At 44.0% G+C, this 22,082-nt stretch overlaps 1 protein-coding gene and 1 long non-coding RNA gene across 5 annotated transcripts in view; one reads left to right on the top strand and one right to left on the bottom strand.

Annotated features, from left to right (window-relative positions):
- Positions 1 to 1,072: 1,072 nt before the first annotated feature.
- LOC138763500 (uncharacterized) lies at positions 1,073 to 21,992 on the bottom strand. Of its 2 annotated transcripts, none has more exons than XR_011357616.1 (4): positions 21,790 to 21,992; positions 13,592 to 13,730; positions 12,443 to 12,553; positions 1,073 to 2,904 (listed from the first exon to the last, which is right to left on the bottom strand). It is a non-coding gene; the product is annotated as an uncharacterized lncRNA (long non-coding RNA). The 2 variants fall into 2 exon arrangements; XR_011357617.1 differs by having other exon boundaries at positions 12,443 to 12,524.
- Positions 19,407 to 22,082, top strand: part of LOC138763499 (flavin-containing monooxygenase 5-like) — a 72,944-nt gene continuing 70,268 nt past the window's right edge. Inside the window, exon 1 of one of the 3 annotated variants that reach the window (XM_069937764.1) lies at positions 19,407 to 19,447. The gene's annotated coding sequence lies outside the window, so the exon portion shown is untranslated. Of the gene's footprint in view, positions 19,448 to 20,076; positions 20,975 to 22,082 lie in introns of those variants that run through there. The other 2 variants (XM_069937763.1, XM_069937762.1) reach the window with 2 other exon arrangements.

Below are 22,082 nucleotides of genomic sequence, written 5' to 3'. Positions count from 1 at the left end.
TGTGCCCACACCTCCTCCCTCACCATTGTCTGAGGCCCAAAACAGGCCTTTCAGGTGAAGCAACACTTTGCTGTGTTTCCACAGGATTGATTTACTGCATCCAGTGCTCCTTTTATGGCCTTCTCTACATAAGACAGACAGCACACAGATTGGGAGATCACTTCAATGAGCACGGTTGCTCCATCCGCACCAGTGACAAGAGACCTCACAGGAGCCAACCATTTCATTTTTCTGTTACACTCCCATACTCGGGTCTGTCCATGGTCTTCTGTACTATCCTACCAAAACCACTGATAAACTGGAGGAACACTACCTGATTTTCTGTCTGGGCTCTCTCCTGCCAGATGACATTAACATTGACTTTTCCAATTTCTGCGAACCTGTTCTCCTCCCCTTCCCTCTCTATTCACCTAGCTATCCCTCCTCCCCTTGCTCACTGCTGTCCCCTCCCTCCCTTCTCCACCTATTACTTCCTGTTTTTGCGAACATGCTTTTCCCCTACTCTTTTGTTCAGACGCCTGTTGACATTTTTCCATATCTTGATGAAGGGCTCAGGCCCAAAACATCGGTTATGCAATTTTAACCTTTGCTGTATAAAGGACATGGTTTGACCTACTTTGTCCAGCATTGTGTTTTCATTTGTTTCCACAAATGAGTTGGCAACAAAACGACATGGTAATTGGCATGAGAACATGGGGATATTGGATTTATTTCCAAGGCTGTGAATTGTTTCAATCTGGAATACACAGCCTAAAAATGGTGGAAGACACTAGGGTAATAGTATTCAGAAGAGAATTGAATCTATACTTCCGGTGGAGGGTGGTGGGGGGGAACTTGCAAGACCAGGAGGAAGTAGTGGTGGATTAACACTAATTGTTATACTTGGTGGGGTGGGGGGGGGGGGGATGGGAAGTCATTGATTCAAAGGCTAAACATATAAGGTAAGTGAAATTTCACGTTCCTGTTTAGTTTGAGCATTTGTATGCGCACAATTCCATAAACTCCCATCTTTTCTTTGTGCCATCTCCTGTTGCTCAATATGAGAGATCAAAGTAGCCCTATGGAGGTTGACTGTACTTTCAGGTCCAAGTTTATTATCATATGCTCCACGGTACAGAGAGAGTTCATTTTGCGGGCAGTCGAGCTAGTTAACACGTACATGGTATAGTTATGTAAACACTGCAGAACGTAGAGTTAGAGAACATATAGTTAGAACAGAATACAGGCAATGTTATTTTACTCATGTGAGGCTTGTTCAGGAGTCTAATAACAATGGGAAAGAACCTATTCCTAAATCTGCTGATGTGTGATATTACTCTCATGAATCATCTTCTGGACAGGAAAAGGGAGAAGAGAATGAGGCTGGAGTCCGATTAGTTTATTTTTAATATTTGACACTTAGCATTCATAATGAAATGACTTGAGATAAAAGCCTTACTAAAAGTATATTACAAAAGGAAAATGAAGAATAATCAACAATAGCCAAGCAATAGTGAAATAACAGAAGGGGTCCAGAGACAACAATTTCAAAGAGATTACTGAATTTGGGAGACCTGATGGAACCCTTCTATTGGAGATAATGGTGGAACATTTGGAATGGGATATGTGCTGCAAATCTGACAGTAATCAGATGGAATTCTACACTAAACAATGGCTACAAATTTACTTGAACAATTAGAACACCAGTGCAGATTTAGCCCAATCATCAAATGTCAGCCACCTTCCTGAGAGATTTGTGAAAGGTCATTGCCTGGATAATCCTCTATTAAGACCCTTACTGCATTATGTTCTGTAAAGTTGTATACTGATGAAAACAAGCTTTGGTGCAGATATTGGGTGCTGGAGTTCATTATATCACACATCTATTCCTCTTAATATCTTGTATATTTTTATCATGTTTCCTCTCATCATACTTCTCTCCAAAGGGTAAAGCCCTAGCTCTCATTTCAAAATTAAATATTGTGGCATGTCTCAAGATTCTAGCTCAGAAATAAGAGGCACACCAAAGAGTGCAGTTGACACTGATTTAATGAACTGGCTGCTCTCTTTTATATAGTCAGGCAGACCTGGCTGCCATGTGACCGATGGGGTAACCCGTGTCCCTTCAGGTTCTGATTGGTGTCCTTACAGCCCGTTGTCAGTGATTGGCCCGTTTTGCTGCAGTGACGTCAATGGCTGTGGTTTGTGCCAACCTGGGCGCCGATTGGCCCTTTCTGCCAGCAATTGGCTGGCAGACCCCATTTTGCAACGGCCTATGGAAACAGGCCACTGACACCTCATACAGCCCGCTCAATTGCCATGTTTGAACGGCGTCTTCTGTATCAGCCTGCAGCAACGGCTGTGGGCCACTACAATATTTTTTTAAATGGTTCATTGGGATACTCAATTGCTCCTGCAGTTTCATCCTTTGTTTTCTGTGAAGCAGCTCACTGAAGCCTCAAGTCTTTTCTCAACTAACATAATTTTCATTCCAAATCATGGCTTCTATGTTACAGAAAGATAAGGAGCCAACCACACCACTGCCCAGCAACACAAGAATTAACAACAGGCACCTCAACTCATTATCTGTTTCAGGAGTGGGACCACACAAAGGAGGCTCAGCAGGGACACAGGACCCCCAATGATTACTAAGCACATTATCGTAATGTGTATAATGTGTGCCGGGTGAAAGGGCATCTCTGTTCTTGGAGAATTTGACAATGGGCAGTAGGGAATCTTTGTGAGTGGCACAAATTTGTCTCAATGACCAGGAACAATCAACATTAGTGTAGAATGATGATGCAGAAGAGGATTTGTGTCTTCCAAACGATTGTTTGTATTGATTTCTACCTCTTCACCAATGGCTTCCAAGCCTTTGGCTCCCCAAGCAGAAGCTCTGGATTTCTATCATGCGCAACATCAGACCTGTTAACAGAACAGAGTTTGATGAGAAACTTTGGTTGAGCTCACAGAGTGACTAAATGAAAAATAAGCGGTTGCTTCAGTTGCTATTGCTTGCCAATGCAGTCTGAATCTGGTATCAGGGGTTTAGTATCCCTGGATGGATCATGCCCAAGTATTATTCAGAAAGCTTTGCCTAACCATTCAGTATCATCTAGTTCTACAAGATAAATGTTATCTTTGCTTATTAAACTTTAGGTTTTTTTAATCCAGTTTAATAATTTTTCTTGAAAGTAAATTCTCTACCTTCGTGATGCGCTTTTCCCTAATGGTCAAACAATGTGCGTGTTATGGAGATAATATCAATGGACTATAAATAAGAATTTATTTCAGCTCACTTAATACCTGAGGCAACAACCTTCAGGAGTCTCAACCCAATACATTGACTGACTCTATGGATTCTGCTTGACTCAATGTGTTCTAGCTTCTCCTTGTTCACTCTTGTTGTTACTGGCAGAATCTCTAAGTTAATAGCAAATGACTCCATCTAACCAGTTAAAAGAAAATCTGTCTTATACAATCAATGCTATGTGATTAATTAATTCTTGAAACAATGATCAATTCAGTCAACTGTGAAAGAATGAAGTGTATGTCATCCTCTCTTGTCTCCAATTTGCAAGCCCTATAATTTATTCCTAACCCAGCCTGGCATCCAGATTTCTATGTCTCCTCAAGATCCAACCAACTCCCAAGACAAAGCCTAACACATTGTTCAGTTAGGAGGAGTGAAAACTCTGGCGGTGTTTACTCTTTCTTATCTGGTGATTGTGAGCCTAATTTCCTTATTGGTGAGACAAGCATGGACTGGAAATCAATCATGAGATTGTTGCTTTGTCACTTCATTGGAGCTGATGTAGATTATCTCTGTTAAAAAAATACAAATTTATTTTAAATATTAAAATAACCTAGAACTTAACTATGTTAAAAGACAACACAGTTTAATCCAAAAAAAACACTGAATTTGAAACTACATTTTTGAAAAGAAATCTAATTGAACAAATTTTAACAATTTTAATTGTTTTCAAAATTAAATTTTTGATGAACATATCTAGTTTTTTTTTAATTTGAGGTCCCTACCATGTAGTCTAAGGTGTAATGTCTAGTCCCAACTCTCTGGCAAAGACAGAAAGTGAGGGCAAGGAGTTTTGTCCAAGTTTCCTTCTCCTGCATTAAACTCTGCAAGAAGCCCAGTGACAGGACGCACCTTACTGTTCAGTGCTAAATGTTCAAAAACAATTTCTGCATTTATCTCTGCATGCCTAGAAATGTGGAGGTTGCTGACAATAGCATGGGGAAATGTCCTGACAGTTTCATCAGTATCTTACCGCAACACCTGAGACTTTATTTTTAATAGCAGTCAACAGTGATATTCAATCCAAACAACAGAGATACAATATAGCTCTTGGTATTCCTCATTTTCTTTCAAATGTCTCCCTTAAAGTTGCTTTTCATTTTTGTTACAATGGCTTTTGACAACAGTGACCCAAGAATTGCAGGTTAGCATTCTGGTCATTGCTGCCTATAAATAGATTGGAACACTTAAGCTTGGCCGCTGATATTAAATGTCAGTAAATTAATACTGTATTACAAAAAGCACTCGTGGTTTATGTGCACTTGTTGCTATGGAAACTCGTCTTAGTATTTACTTTTCATCTGTGGTGCAGTAATTCTTTTGACTCTTGTGCATCCCATGGAGATTTACAACTTGTTCATTTCTTTGAAAAAAAACGCATGGGTCTATTTCCCAGCAGGCTGATGTTGAAGAATGGAAATTATGTTTTCCTGGCTGATTTGTCTATTGTTTTCATGCATTACAAGGCAGAAAAAGATGGTAATGAACTATATTCAACTAAACAATTGAATTGAGCATCAGGAAAGGGTGCAATTTCAGTGTAAAAATAAGATTAATTTAATAATATTAGAGTAACATTTAGATTTGTGTATGAAATGGAAATATATTCAATTAGTTTAAGACATTGAAGGCTCGAGGCTTAAATATATGCATTTTCTTTGAGAGAGAAATGATGGGTTTCTCTGCAAAGAATTGGTGAGGTCTGTAGGGAGGCAGTGGGGACTTTGAAGAGAGCAGATTGGACAATGGATTTAGAATCCAATATAAAAAGAGAGGGGATAGAATAATAACAACCTAAATGCTTTAAAAGTAATGGAAGTAATTCCAGTCGAGTTGTGGGGTGAAGTTGAAAGCCAGTTAGTGGTTAAAAGTGGGAAGCCTGAGGCCACTGTGAAATAGGCAAATAACTCTGGAAGTAAATTGTCAAGGTGCAATAAAATGACCACTGATGGTGTGGTGCAGTTTCTATTGGCAGGGGATGGAACTTAAAGAAGAACATGGTTACTGTTGGAAACAGGAACCAAGGGATACATCCTAGAGAGCATTGGCAGGAAATTTGTTCAGTTCATGCTGGCATTGCTTCTTGTAATACAGAGAATGTACAGATCTGAATTGAAAATTGTAGTTTGGAACTGAAGAAGTCATGGAAAATTATTGTGAGATAGGAGTTACTCAGTGAATATTTATTATTCTGTTTTCTCGTCCTTCGATATTTATTATCCTCTTTGTGGCATATTAATTATACTTAAATTATTGTTAGTATGTTTTTCAAAATTGGGAAGCTGCAGCAAGCAAGACTTTCACTGCATCTAATTTATGCATATAAATATAAACACTCATTCATTCATTCACTGTGCACAGATCTCTCACTCTCTCCTGTCATTGGATTCTGGGCCCAGAATAGTTCAGGAAGATGCATTTGTGAATGTCAATACAGGAAACAGATATGCAGGTCACAAATCCAGAATGTTGCAGGGATATGCATGAGGCTGGGAGAGAAACCAAAGGAAACCAATTGAAAATGGTAATAACTTCATTAAGCACAGCCCAGAGATCAAATCTAATGTGAAGTAATTTGAATTGAAACTGTGGCCATTGTCAAATGTTGAACTTTATCTGTTCTTTTCCCAACAGCATATGTATTTTTTTCTTTTTTCTTGATACATTTGAATTAAAATCCAGAAAACCGTATTTATCTCTATATTGTTTTTATACTTTGTTTAGATTAGCCAACTCTGACATTCATTCTTATTATCCTCCCCTTGAGAGCAATTTTCTTAACTTGGTCTATGATGGGCCACACAAATGGTTTTGAAAGGTTGAGCATATTTCAAGTTAAAGTGAAGGGCAAAATGTGTCATGCATATGCACCTTCCATGGCCCCCAAGAAGGTTGTCTGGTGGATAGAGTGACCCAATATTATTGAGTTGACTCCCTAATACAAAATTGGAGATGGGTGAATAAAGTTCCTTGAAAGGCCTAAAAGACAAATGTATCATGTGGTATAGTACTGTTCTACAAAACAGGAGGGAAATAATTAAGTTGGTTTTATATTCCTGGTGGCTGGCCATTGGGAGTCAATAGAAACAGGATTGCAGGATGAGAAAATCCTGAGGGTGAATGAGGCTGCACAATTCAATACCTTATTTAAACTCAAAATCTATACTTGCACTGAAAGAAGTAGTTGATATCCAACAGTAGGCAGCAACTTCAAGAAAATGGAAGAATAAATACAACTTATTATACATTACACAAACTTATTTGCACAATTGTCTAGTTAAGCACAATTTCTCACTCCAAATCTGCACCATAGACTTAGATGTAGCAATTTCAACACTGGTCAAAATAAACTACCTCTCTTACATTAAACATGATTCAGGAACAGTGAAATATTATTAAACTGTGCTATTTTCTGTAGTATGATGAAATACTACTCTGCACACCACAATTTTACTTTAAATCATACATGAGGTAAAGTTGTCAGTTATTAATATATTTCCTTAATAACTTTGCAGGTTTTGTTCAACTGTCTCTCAGCACCATTGTAGTGGAGATATGACATTTAAAACATAATCAATGGGTTTGCATCAGTACTGAAAATAATCAATTGTGAGCTCACATTAATCCATGGCCTTAATTAGATTTTAATAACACCACCACATTTTACCCATGTAATATATTTTTATTGATATCAATAGAAAATTATGAGTATCTCAGTGGATGAGGAATTTAAAAAAATAACTGTTGGACAAAAGAGCCATCACATTGGTGAGCAGTAGGACAAGACTTGTTGGACCACTGAGTGGTGGTGCACAATATTGAACCCTGCAGCCTGGACCACAAAGACCCATGAAACCTCAGAATACTGAACAGTGATTCAAAGGAAGTGCTTGGCCTTTGGGTGGATACATAGTCCTTACTGCATTTCACTCTGAGGAAACTCAATTTGCAATTTCATTGTGGCTATTAAAAAAAATCAAAAGTTTGTGATTGAACTTCCAGGCAATAGATTCCTGCTGGAATACCAGATGTTGATCAGTCTGATTTATAGTCAAGTTTGTACTCTACCTGAACAGTCAGTGAGTGAATGCAATCCTGTTTGATTCTAGTATAAAACAAACTTGAAATGCAGCATCTGCAAATGACAGGTAATGGGACACTGCATCTTGGCAAAGCCTGTGGAGTGAGCACAGCTGACAGATCCCCTACCCCACCCCCCCACCCTCTACTGGTCTCTGGCAAGAGTGAATAATGCTGAGGCCTTTGTCTCATTGATAATAATAATGATGACAAGAGTTCCTTGTCATACGCATGAGTTCAACGTACAAGTGCACTGAAATTCTTGGTTGCTGTAGCCACACAGATACACTAAAAAACAAAATGACCTCACAGGAGAAAAAATATCATTTATATGAAATAATAGATCACATCTAAAACAATCTGCTGGATTAACTCAGCAGGTGGAACAGCATCAGTTGAAAAAGAACGGTCGAAGTTTTGGGGTCCTAACCATTGATCAAGACAGGTCTTGATCAATGGCTCCGGCCTGAACACCAACGATTCTTTTTCTCCCACTGATGCTGCTCCACCTGCAGGTTTTTTTTTCCCCTCCAGATTATAGCATCTGCAGTCTCGTGTGTGTGTCCAAATAAAATATTCACAGTCAAAGCTGCAGAAAATTAGGGTGGCACACAGTTAGCCCAGTGGTTAGTGCAGCACTGTTACATTGCCAACAACTCAGTTTTGAATCCAGTACAGTCTGTAGGAGTTTATACATTCTCCCGGTGTCTGAATGGCTTCATCCGGGTGCTCCAGTTTCTTCCCATTCCCCAAAACTGTACGGGGGCTTGTAGGTTAATTGGTGTATTTGAGTGGCACAGGCACTTGAGCCAGAAAGGCTTGTTACAGTGCTGTATCTGTAAAGTAAACATTAAATTAAATTTAAAAATTATACAGACTTTAGTGACCTCCTTTAGGAAATGTTTGATGACAGACTTCAGATGTTGCTAATATGCCTGGTGTAAATATTAATTGCAGATGTGGTATTGCTGCACTGTTGGAGGAGGGGCTTCTTATAAAATCTACCCGTCTCTTTACACATTCCGAACTGCAGTGATAGTACCATCAGTTTGTAAGATGGACTTCTTCCACTGGAGTACCCAGATCTGATCCTGCTGCATTAGGAGCCCCATGAAAGAGATCACATTAGACCCCAAGGGATCACTGAAGTTTATGTTTTACTTGCAGAATATTGATTCCTGCCCTATTCCCAATGTCTTGATTGAAACAAGTTCCATTTCTGTCTCAGCTGTTGTTTTGAATGGAAAGAACATTTTGTAGCGGCAGCTACTCTGCTCCTGCAATAACACACACAACCAGACGGGTTGAGCTCAGTGAGTAGACTAGTTTATTGCAGGCTGCTGGGCTGGACTTATACTCCCTGCTCGGACCTGGCTGAGAACCGCGCTGGAGGGCGCTGACGTCACCTGGGCATCACATGGTCCCCCAGTGCGGGCTTCTAAGGCCCGTGCTGGGAGGAAGGGAACACCCCCGATGGCGCCATTTTGGCTGGCTGCGGCACTTCTTGGGCTGGGCTACAATCACGGGCTCAGTGGGATCGAGGTGCGCTGGCTTCAGCCTGTCCATGGTAAACATTTCCCGCTTGCTACCAATGTCCAGAGTGAACGTGGAGCTGGTACGCTGTACAACCCTGCATGGGTACTCGGACGGTCGCTGCAGAGGTGCCGTGGTTGGGCCCCGCCAAATGAAAATGTACTCCACAGAAAGCAGTTCGCCAGGAACATGAGACGGGTGGGTGCCATGCCTGGGCAGTGGTGGGGGTTCGAACAAGTCCAAGCATGCCCTGAGGTGAGGAAGTAGTTCGTGCGGCAACCGCTGGGGATTGTGAGGTGCGTTGATGAACTCACCAGGTAGTGCCAGCGGCGCACCGAAGACCAACTCAACAGATGACGCCTGCAGATCTTCCTTGGGAGTGGACCGGATGCCCAGGAGCACCCAAGGCAGTTCGTCCACCCAGTCGGGACCGGTGAGGTGGGCCATAAGTGCCGACTTAAGGTGGCGGTGCAGACATTCGACCAGTCCATTGGCCAGCGGGTGGTAAGCCATGGTACATTGTAGCTGGATACCCAACCTGTTGGCAAGCTGTGGCCAAAGTGCTGATGTGAACTGGGCAGCCTGATCACTGGTGAAGTGACCCAGGACGCCAAACCGGGTGACCCAATCATGCAACAGTGCTCGGGAGCAGGAGTCGATGGAGGTTGGCATCGGGATCGCCTCAGGACAGCGAGTGGTGCAGTCCACCATCGTAAACAGGTAACGGTTGCCCCGGGAAATGGGTAAGGGCCCGACGATGTCCAGATGAATGTGGCTGAACCATTCCCGGATGTGCTCAAACTCCTGTACGGGTGCCCTGGTGTGTCTGTGCACCTTGGACATCTGGCAATGTGTGCATGTTCTGGCCCAGCCTGCGATCTGCTTCCGCAGTCCATGCCATACGAACTGTTCTACCACCATCCGGACCGTGGACCTGATGGACGGATGTGAAAGGTTGTGGATGCGATGGAAGACCTGCCTGTACCACTGCTGGGGAACCACTGGTCGTGGGGTGCCCATGGAGATATCGCACAGGATGGTGCCTTCGCTGCTCGGAGTCGGGAGGTCTTGGAACCGCAGGCCCATGATGGCAGTCTTGAAGGCCCTCATCTCCTCATCAGACTTCTGGTCCCGGGTGAGCTGGTCGAAGTCGAGACCGGGCATCAGCCCCCAGATGGCCAGTCACAAGAGTGCATCGGCAACCACATTGTCCTTCCCCACCTTGTGCCGAATGTCAGTGATAAACTCCAACATGAAGGAGAGGTGATGCTGCTGGCGGGCCGACCAGGGATCCTTTGCCATCGCAAGCACCTGGGTGAGGGGGTTTGTGGTCGGTGAAGATGGTAAAAGATCTCCCCTCCCCTCTCGTCCATCAGCTCCATTGGGGAACTGTTCCCCAGGGTGTCGAGGTGCAGCATCCGAGCGGCATGGTGGTGTCTGGATAGTCTGAGGGATCTGGTAAGCACTTGCTTGATGGTCTTGTATTTGTCTTCAGCGGGTGGGTGCTGAACAAGGTTCAGCACATGTCTGGCAGTGGCCTAGTCCAGGGCAGTGACCACATGGTAGAATTTGGTCGTTTTGGACGAAATCTGGCGGAGATTAAACTGAGCCTCCGCGTGGCCGAACCATGTCTCCGGCTCCTGAACCCAGAAGTCAGACAGTTTCACGGCTATAGCGCTGATCCCAGGCTCGCTCATGATGGGTTCAAAGTCTTAGAACCAGTTGAGGTCACCAATTATAGTGGCAGCTACACTGCTCCTGCAATAACACACACAACCAGACGGGTTGAGTTCAGTGAGCAGACTAGTTTATTGCAGGCTGCTGGGTTGTACTTATTATCCCAACCCGGACCTGGCTGAGAAATATGCTGGCGAGCCCTGACGTCACCCGGGTGTCACGTGGTTCCCCAGCACGGGCTTCTGAGCCCTGTGCTGGGAGGAAGGGAACACCCCTAATGGCACCATTTTGGCCGGCTGCCCCGCCGTGTGGCTTACAAACGAAGCCGGTTCGCCTGCCTAGTGCTGAGCCACCAGAATTTCATCAAAACTCAGCCTGCTAACTGTGGGTGCTCCTTTAATGATCAAAATGTTCCATGTGATGCTAATAATTAGTAACAGGAAATGTCCAAGGTGCTCCTCAACTTACAATGGGAAACCCATCGTATGTTAAAAAAAACAAAGTCGAAAAAGAATACAGCACATGAGACAGACATGGAACTTGTTTCAATCAAGACATTGAGAATAGGGCAGGAATCAATATTCTGCAAGTAAAACATAAACTTCAGTGATCCCTTGGGGTCTAATGTGATCTCTTTCATGGGGCTCCAAATGCTGCAGGATCAGATCTGGGTACTCCAGTGGAAGAAGTCCATCCTACAAGCTAATGCTACTATCACTGCAGATCGGAATGTGTAAAGAATATCTTCATTCCATACTGAAAAAACCATTAACCTATAGAGCTGAAAGCACATTGGGCATGAAGAATTATTGAATAATTGAACTAAAATTGAACTGGATTGTGAGAATGGTGGGGATGCTAAAGCATGGGAACAAATTGGAATTCGAAATTGATAGTACGGACTCACAACTGTGTGATTTCAGGGTTAGGCTATGTTTGCATGGAAGTCTTGAGGTTGCTGTGAACTTTAATGTTGATTACCAAGTGCAATGCAGTATAGTGCTTGCCTAAGGAATGCTTGCAGTAACTGCAGAGCAAACAAGATTTGGTATAGTGCACCACCAAATGGCCAATATTAGCAACCTTTGCAGCTGCAGTCAAATGAAAGCAATAGTTATATTTAACCTTTTACAAAAATTGAATCTGAAATACTGCTAATATATGGGAAGCCATTCTTATAAAAGAGGTTTAGGAACCTTGATAATTTACTAATATTCACCAGTGGTGATTGTAAATTCATGGAATAAATGCTGCTAAAAGAAGTTAAAACTGATTCAAAAGAATAATGCTATTAGTTTTACATTTGGTCCATGCTGACCAAGTTTGTCATGCTGACAATATGATTATGCTTTACTTCCATAAGATCAGTGCCCCTTAATAATTCATTAGAAAGTGTTGGAACCAAGATATTCTCTGGCTCAGTTCACATACTGCATCACTTTTCTGTGTTACTTGATCTCAGCCAGCATATTCACAAGGACGTCAGCTGGAATATGCACTTAGTTGCAAAGCAATGGAGTTCACCATTGACCTTGAGGAAAGGTCCCATCATAATTTACTATCACTGCAGTGAAAACTCGATCTTTTCCAACAATGAGTGTCATTAGTACAAGGCGATTTTGGTGCAAAACAGTTATGAAGTCGTCAAGCAGGCAAAGCAGCAAATCACATGAAAACATTTCACTCATAACAAACAAGGAAGAAAAACAAAATGTTAATGATTTTTTTAAAAACATTTTACAGTTCTAGATCAAGATTTGAACTGACAGGAATGATTCAGGCACAGGTTGAATTGCATAGCCGTGACTAAGATGAGGTAAAATCTATCCAATGTGAAGACACAAGGCACTAACAATATACCTGATCAAGTACTGAAGGAGTGTGCAGTCCAATTGTCAGAGGTCTTTACGGATGTTTTGAACATGTCAGCAGTCCATCGTCCCTGCAGGTTTCAAGTCAGATATCATTATCCTGGTAAAAAAAAGAGGACGACAGTAGCAGGTCTTAATGACTACCACACAGTGGCACTGACCTCCACCATTATGAAATTCTTCAAGTGTCTGATGATAGAACATTTCCCAGAGACACTAAACCCATTTCAATTTGACTACAGATGGAGCCATTCCATTGATAATGTTATGGCCTTATCCCTCCACTCTGTCCTGTCCCACCTTGAGAACGATGACTTATACACCTGGCTGCTGTACAATGACTTCAGCTCAACATTTAATATGATCATTCCCCAGAGACTTGTGGGGGAAACTGTCCTCACTGGGTCTCAACACCCCTCTCTTTAACTGGATTCTGGCCTTCCTAACAGAAAGACCACAGTCTGTCCGGATCGACAACAGAACCTTGATCACCATCACACTGAGCACTGGTGCACCTCAGAGCTGTGTGCTCAGCCTGCTCCTGTTCACGCTATTGACCCATGACTGCATCACCAGATCCAGCTTTAACAGAGTCATCAAGTTTGCAGATGACATGACAGTAGTTGTCCTCATTAGCAACAACAATGAAGTGCACTACAGAGAAGAGGTAGAAAATCTCATGGACTGGTGGAAGAGTAACAACCCAGAGTCTCAATGTGGACAAGGTGAAGGAGATGATCGTGGACTTCAGAAGGATCAGGGACGACCACCCTCCATGCTAGTGGGGAGAGTGGAGAGCCCCAAGTTCCTCGGAGTTCACCTAAGGTGTGACGAATCCAATAAAACATCTCCTCACTTGACAGGAAGGTGCAACAGCAATGGTACTTCCTGAAAAGATTGAGATGGGCAAGGCTACCAGCCACCATCCTGTCAACATTCTACAGGAGCCCTATTGTGAGCATCCTGGCTAGCTGCATCACAGTGTGGTACGTTTGCTGTAGAGCATCAGGTTGGAGGTCAAGCCACAGGACCATAAGGGTGGCAGAAAGTATCATTAGGGTCTCCCTCCCCTCCTCCCCACACCCATGGACATGATTATTGTCTAAAGAGAGCTTGCAAAATCAATGCAGACTCCTACCATCTCCTATGCAGCATCTTCCATTTACTCGTCAGGAAAGAGATACAGGAGTATCAGAGCCAGAGCCACCAGGCTGGGTAATAGCTCCTTCCCATGGGTTGAATGGCTGATGAACTGCTCATACAAACCTTCTGTGACTCTGAAATTAATTTAACAATCATATTTATTTATTTAATATTTGTATATCCATACTGTTACGAGCCCAAAGGACCCCAAAACCCAACAGCAATAGACATTCACCAAGACAAGTAGTTTTTAAAACAAAAGTTGTTTTTAATCAACTTTAATCATGAAAATAGAATCAAACTTTAATTTATCTCTATACTTAACTAACCCAAATTACCCCCCCCCCCCTCTAATTCTAAGTACACATGTATGTAATGTGTGTGTAAATTTAAGAAAAGGTCTTTGGTTCACAGTTCAATCTCACTTCTCCTTCTTCCAAGTTCTCTGGTTGCAGGCTATTGTTATACTGTGCACAGAATTTAACAAGTATAAAGTTCACCAGGCTTTGGTGCTCAAAAGGTAAATGTTTACCACTCAGGAAGGTTCTTGTAGGATTTGCACAGAGAGATTTGTTGTTCCAGGATTTCCACAACTGAGGTACCACCATTAGTCACCTCAAGGTCTCACTGATGAAACTTGCCCCATCAGGGTTCTCCAGATGGCAACCTCTTTCTTTCAGGCTATCACAGAGTTCCTTTCTGTTCCCCTTATTCCAAGAGAAACACTTCCAGCCATCTGCCGCTCTGGAGCTTTTTTCAGTTCCAACCAGCTTTCTGGCTTGCACCGTTCAGCTGCTTTCAGTGTCACACACACTAGCTGAGAGAGCTCGTCTTCTCAACTGCCAACTGCCAGAAAGCCCTTGTGACGTGACTCTCTCACTTGCAAAAAACCCAACCTTCTTCAGCAAACAACAGGAGTTCTCTCTTGGTCAAGCCGTTGTCTTCGATAAATAAAACCCAAGAGTGACCTTTCTGTGAGTACGTTGCGGAATGGTCAGAACCCTTGTAGTTATCCAATCTGTCTCCAATTCCAAACAATGGTCTATTCGTTTCATGACATCATTTCAATTAGCACCTACTTGTGAAATGTGCATGTCTCCAAAGATCCTGCAATGTTACTGAATATGAACTCTTCAGTCTTTCAAATAAGATCTGTTTTAAAATGTATGTATGTATGTATGTAACCTACTCTAACTTTACCAAATTCTCCCAAATATTTATCCTCCATTTCAATATGTACTCTTTGTCTGTATGTGTGTTATGTCTGTGTGTGTGTTTGCAGAGTTTTGCACCAAGGACCAGAGAATGTTGTTTCATCACATTGTACAATCAGATGATAAATAAACTTGAGCATTAAAAAATGGCAGCACTGCAGGAGATGCTGCTGGTGTGGGCCCTAGGGAGAGAGCAAGGAGCAGAGACACAGTGCTGCTTCAAAGGTTTCAACCACCCGGTCCTAATGCTGTGGCTCTGTACAAACGTTAAACAGCCTGTTAGAGGAACTGACAGTGTTTTTGAACTAAAATTCTGCAACCACGGGTCTGTGCCCAAGGTGGCACCACCTGTGTTCGGAAGCAGCCAAGAGGGATTGCAGACTCAGGGGAGTACCAAGAGGGATTGCAGACTCAGGGGAGTACCAAGAGGGATTGCAGACTCAGGGGAGTACCAAGAGGGATTGCAGACTCAGGGGAGTACCAAGAGGGATTGCAGACTCAGGGGAGTACCAAGAGGGATTGCAGACTCAGGGGAGTACCAAGAGGGATTGCAGACTCAGGGGAGTACCAAGAGGGATTGCAGACTCAGGGGAGTACCAAGAGGGATTGCAGACTCAGGGGAGTACCAAGAGGGATTGCAGACTCAGGGGAGTACCAAGAGGGATTGCAGACTCAGGGGAGTAGTGGGAATGGGAAGAACAGCCCCACTGAGGAAAAGCAGAGGACACAACCCTCCAGGTTGGTGATTACAGCAGTTGACCAGCGAAGGTTTAAGCAGCTGTAGGCAACTTAGAGGGGACCCACATGGGCTACAAGCTGCTGGAGACTGGCTCATGGGAACCAGGTATCAGAGCCAGGATTCAAGAGGGTGCTGACGGCAAGTGGGGGTCCCGAATGGCCTTGGGCTTCATGATCGTTTCAGATGTTCGATTCCGGAGCTCAGGTTACTAATGAATTGAACAGCAGTCTGCACACCTACAGAGACACTGAGAGAGCACTGGAGGCAAATTAATGGACACTTGGTGACTTTGAAGGAACTCTCTTTAGGTTTTCTTTCTCCCTTACTGTAAGGAGCTCCAGCTGACACTAATGGTGACACTTTGTCAGCCTTACCGCAGGCAGAAAGCAATTTTGTGTAATATATGTTTTGTACTATTACATGACAATAAAGAAATCTTGAATAAATAAACATTTTTAAGAAATGAACAAAACAGACTTTGATATTTATCTCACACCAGAATCGGATTTCTGCTCTTTCATTGATTGGCTCACTGCCCCGTTCATCTTAATATCGTTTCCTTCTAGACATGTGCTTATCTAACATTCATTATCCTTCTTCCAAATGTACCTGCTTCCAAATGAAGTTTCTGAACTATTTTACTTACACACACTCAGTTTCTATCCAACATTGTGTACTATACCTACTCAGACAGGGTCAATAGGATGTAGAATTCAAAAAGCCTTACACCATGGAAAAGAACTTGGAACTTAATATGAAAGAATACCTCTGTAAATGTCGATATAATATTGTAAATTCAATCTACAATCCAAGATCAAAGCAATCACAAGTTGTAACTCAATTTGAATTATGGGAATTAAAAACAAAGGCAAAATAACCCAGCATCTGGCAGATTTTCTTGTTGAACTGCAAGTGACATGGGGAAAGATATTCAAACATCAGAATTATCCCATGGTTGCAGCAGTAGGGCGCTGAGATAACACATGGAAATGACTTGGGTTATAAGTACTTGTTAATCCAATTCTTTCTTTGGCTTGGCTTCGCGGACGAAGATTTATGGAGGGGGTAAACAGTCCACGTCAGCTGCAGGCTCATTTGTGGCTGACAAGTCACCATGTTAATCCAATTACATCTACAGGATATCAACTGAAATGTGAAATAAAAAGATTCTCAGCCAAGGCTTAGAAAACATTTTCTTATTCACATTCATATTACTTAGGCAGGCTGCCATAACATAGACATCACATTTAGTGTTCTGACTTATCACTTCTTTTACTAAATAAGTGCAACGCTGTTACAGCGCCAATGACTCAGGTTCAAATCTGGCGCTATCTGTAAGGAATTTGCACATTCTCCCCATGACTACTTGGGTTTCCTCCCACCCTTCAAAAAATACAGGGTTTGTAGGTTAATTGGGTCATGGGCAGGAAGGGCCTGCTACCGTTCTGTGTGTAAAAATTGAATTAAATCTGAAGACTCAGCATTTGGGTTTAAATACTACCTGTGTGAGGCAAACAAACCAATGGGAGCTGTAGACTTCTCCAGCCATAGGATATTCCTGCTTCTATGATTGTTTTGAAGTTATCAAATCCAATTTCAAGATTCAGATTTATTGTCAGAGTATTTACATGACATCATATACGACCCTAGGATTATTTTTTTCCCTGCAGGCCAGGCAGAATTCTACTTATTGATAGTGCAAAAAAACTGTAGAAGAAAAAGATATGTGTACAAAAAAAGGGAAATGTAAACAAAGAAAGAAATGTAAACAACCAATGGTGCAATGCAGAAAAAAATATTCAGTGATAAATAATGTGCAAAGTAGGAGTCCATAAAGGAGTCTCTGAATGAGGTTGTTGTTGTGGAGTCTGATGATGGAGGGGTAGCAGCTGTTCCTGAACCTGGTGGTGCAAGTCCGGTGGCACTTATACCTCTTTTCTGATGACAGCAGTGAGAAGAGAGCATGTTCTGGATAGTGTGGATCCTTGATGATTGCTGCTGCTCTCCAACAGCAGCATTCCATGCAGATTTTCTCAAGGATGGGGAGAGTTTTGCCTGTGATGTACTGGGCTGTGTCCACTACCTTTTGCAGGGCTTTTTACTCAGAGGTATTGGTGCCCCCATTCCAGGTTGAGATGCAGCCAGTCTGCACACTTTCCATGACACATCTGCAGAACTTTGCAAAGATTTCCAATGTCATACCAAACCTCCACTAACTCCTGTGATGTAGAGGCACTGACATGCTTTCTTCATGATGACATTAGTGTGTTGGGACCAGGGTAAGACCTCAAAGATAGTGACTCCCATGAATATAAATGTACTCAACCCTCTCCACGTCTGATCCCCCAATGATAACTCGATCATACACCTCTGGTTTTTCATTCCTTAAGTCCACAATCAGCTCGTTGGTTTTGGTGGCATTGAATGCGAGGATGTTATTAATACATCATTCAGCCAAGTTTTCAATCTCTTCCTGTATGCAGACTCATCGCCTCTTTTTAAAACCACCCATCACTGTGGTATCATCTGCAAATTTGTATATGGTGTTTTTTCATACCAAGTCATAGAGTCATAAGTGTAAAACAAGTAGAGGAGGGTGCCCATAACACAGCCATGTGGTGCTCTGGTACTGATGGAGATTGTGGAGGTGATGTTTTTACCAATCCTCACTGATTAGGGTCTGGAGGTGAGAAAATTTAGGTTCCTACTGACATCTCGGACAAATATTTTAGACAATATTTCTTCCCAACTTCTAAAGACTTTCATTCTTCTTGCCCTCCCCCCCACACCCCCCTTCCCCCCCCCACACCCCCCCCCCCCCCGTTCACCCCCCGCCCAGGACTCTTGTGGCTCTGAAATGATTTATTCAGTTGTCATTTAGCCAAGGACTGGTGAACAATTTTGTATCTGCATGTTCTGTGTCCAGGGTCAGAGTTTTTTTTACAGAGATTTTTTTCCCCCCTAAAATCAACTTTATGGTTACAAAAGAAAACCGTGCAAAGTCTTATTGTATCCATGGTGTTATATTCATGCATTCCATTACTGTGCATTGTTACATTAATTTGCTAATGCAATAGGATGCATGTCTGGCAAGGTCGGCATTTATAGCTTATCTCTAATCACTAAAGAGAAATGCTGTTAAGAAACACACGTGAGTTGATTCACGTACAACAAAGTGAGTGAACAAAGAGAAGCCGGAGAAACTCAGCAGGTCAGGCAGCATCCATGCTCTAAAATTTTCAGGTTGAGTTTTTTATCAAGTTAACATGGAAAAGGGAGGTAGCAAACATAAAAGTGGAGGATGGGAAGGGGCCAAGACAAATGAAGAGTTGGAGAGACAGGGTGGTGGGTCGGAGGGGTGAGAAAAATAGAGAAGGCAGGTAAAGGAGAGATTAAAACCATGGAACTCTATCCATTGGCAAAGTTACTTCCCTCAGATCAGGCATTAATGAGTATGTAAAGTAGCGGGTATTATATAGTGAAGTGTCAAAATTTAAATTTTTTTCTAACTCAAGTTAAGCAAGTGAGTCTGCAGATGCTGGGATTGAGTACAATGCATAAACTCCAGCAGCATCCATAGAAAGTAAAAGTTAACCAACATTTCAGACCCGGGCCTTGATCAGGAATAAGCAAAAACAGGCAGTGCATTAATAAAAAGGTGGGGTGGAGGAGGAGTAGAGGAACACAGGGTCATAGGTGGATGTAGGTGGAAGGGTAGAAGAGAAAAAGCTGAGAAGTGATCGGGGGAGAGGATAACTTTCTAACTCAGAATAGTTAAATATGTAGCAGAATATCATCAGCTATGTTCTATTAAATACTAAAATACCAGTATTCTGTTCTACAGGATGAGCTCATTCAACAGCACAACACCGTTACAGCGCCAGCTATCAGGACCGAGGTTTGAATCCCGTGCTGTCTGTAAAGAGTTTGTACATTCTCCACATGTCTGCATTGGTTTTCTCCAGTGGCTCCATTTCCTTCCATCCTTCAAAACGTATTAGGGGGTTTTAGGTTAATTGGGTTGCATGGAATCATGGACCAAAAAAGTCTGTATGTTTAAATTTTTTAAATTTTCATGAGGTTACTAGCCAGGAAAACCACAATAAATTATTTATAAAAGAAAGCTACGCAAAATCTCTTCACACTCAGCGTCCTGTCCATACATTCTCATCATTGTACATTATTACATACCCTCTCTATTTACATCATTGTCACCAATGTGGCACCTTGTTTTTACTCCAACCCACCCCCCCCCCCCATTTATTTTTTTGATGGTCTTTCCCTGTCTCAGACTGTGGTCCTTCCCCACAGGCCCTAGCATTGGCTGCACCAAGTCTCAGTGCGTCCATCAGCACATATTCCTGCAGCCTGGAACGTGACAGTCGGCAACATTCTCTCAAAAGACCAGCAAGTTTTGGGCAGACCAAGGGCATCAGATATCCAGCAGTTCTGGATATCTGATTCTATGTGCATTCCTGGGAACAGCCTGAAATCATAGAGTCCTCTGTCTCGCTGCTTCTGGGGATGAACTGTGACAAGGACCCTCACATTCTTCTCTTAGCGAATCTGCATTCTGCAAAGAGGTGAGCAAGTGTCTCCAATCCACCGCAGTCATCTGGGGGACAATGTGCATTGTATAGGAGCGATCTGACCGGAAGGGCTGCTCTCACCGCCAACCAGATCAAGATCCTGGTGTTTGTGAACACTGACAATGAGACATTCTGCCAGGTGACCTGGACGGTTTGCTCAGAGAACCACCCCACAGTATCCATTGCGTCCTCCTCTTTCTTTGTCCGCCTGATGGACTTGTGGTCAAAGACACCAGGAAAAATTGAGCAAATTGGACTACTCAATTTACATGCAACAGAAAATGGACAGGAGAAAAATGTGGTCAGGTGTGTGTCCCACCAAAAAAAACCAGGATGAGGAAAGTGGAATTGCTAGACAAAGTATATGTCATTTTTAAGAACGTCCAAGCATTTTAATCAGTGAGACAGATCCTGAAATTTACAAGGTTAATCAAATTTTAGAATTAACCGAAAATGAAGTGCCAATGAAGATATAATTTTCAATGGTAATGACTGAAAAGGCGACGAACTATTTCTTTGCAAAATAAAGTCATTCACCCTGCGAAGTTTGCTTCCTGGGTCAATGAACAGTTGAACAGGAACGAGTGACGATGGACTGAGGAGCGTATGGGGAAGGCAAGCTGGATTCGTGCAGAGCTTTAATCAAGGTCGTCGGCATCAATCCCATTTTAGTGCCCCATCAGTTCCGTCCGCCAGTTCGACCTCGCCCGCAAACGACAACATCGCTCATCGACCAGCCCGCACGGACTCGGGCAGCGTTGGGCGCCGCAGAACCTGTCCACGCTGACAGCACCGTGGGACTCGCGTCTGGAGGAGTTGGACTGCGCTTGAACCGTGTAAGGAGGGCATATCAAATGGCAAACGGAACATTGAAATGTGCTTTCAAAAGAGGAAACCAGATCATGGTCTGAGCCCCTTTTGTTTTTAACACCGCTGCGTTATTTTCTGCACTTCGGCTACTTCTCAGTGGAGCACGTCGATGTTTTAAATGACCATAGGTCTATTTCCCCAAGCGGCACGGTCCCGGAGAACTGACACAAATGCGCACGCGCACGCCGCCGCCTCTCCACCCCCCCCCCCCCCGCCGCTGCCTCCTCTCCACCCCCCCAGCCGCCTCTCCCACACCACCCCCCCCCCGCCGCCTCTCCCCCCCCCGCCGCCTCTCCCCCCCCCCGCCGCCTCTCCCCCCCCCCGCCGCCTCTCCCCCCCCCCGCCGCCTCTCCCCCCCCCGCCGCCTCTCCCCCCCCCGCCGCCTCTCCCCCCCCCCGCCGCCTCTCCCCCCCCCCGCCGCCTCTCCCCCCCCCGCCGCCTCTCCCCCCCCCCGCCGCCTCTCCCCCCCCCCCGCCGCCTCTCCCCCCCCCCCGCCGCCTCTCCCCCCCCCCCGCCGCCTCTCCCCCCCCCCCCGCCGCCTCTCCCCCCCCCCCCGCCGCCTCTCCCCCCCCCCCGCCGCCTCTCCCCCCCCCCCCGCCGCCTCTCCCCCCCCCCCCGCCGCCTCTCCCCCCCCCCCGCCGCCTCTCCCCCCCCCCGCCGCCTCTCCCCCCCCCCCCCGCCGCCTCTCCCCCGCCCCCCCCCGCCGCCTCTCCCCCCCCCGCCGCCGCCGCCGCCTCCTCTCCCCCCCCCCTCTGCCCCGACTGTGGGTGGATATGCTTACGTGGAGTTTAGAATGGCCTTGACAATGTCTCGGACGGGTTGTTAGTCAGGAAGGCTCAGACGCTCAGTATTCTGCTGAGTTAATAAACTATTTTTTTGACATTGGTTTTAAAGGAGAAGCCAGATAGTGGCAGTGCGTGGTTGCCTCTCAGACTGAAAACCTATGTCGAGTAGTGTGCCTCCAGGATCGGTGCTGGGTCCATTTTTGTTTGTTATCTACTGAATATCAGTGATCTCGATCAGTGGTTTTCAAACCTTTTCTTTCTACTCCTATACCACTTGAAGTAATCCCGA

This window comes from Narcine bancroftii, chromosome 5, assembly GCF_036971445.1.
Source record: "Narcine bancroftii isolate sNarBan1 chromosome 5, sNarBan1.hap1, whole genome shotgun sequence".
In the NCBI taxonomy this organism is placed as follows: Eukaryota; Metazoa; Chordata; class Chondrichthyes; order Torpediniformes; family Narcinidae; genus Narcine; species Narcine bancroftii.
The sequence above is the reverse complement of the archived record's forward strand: the minus strand, read 5'-3'. Positions and strand labels throughout refer to the sequence as shown.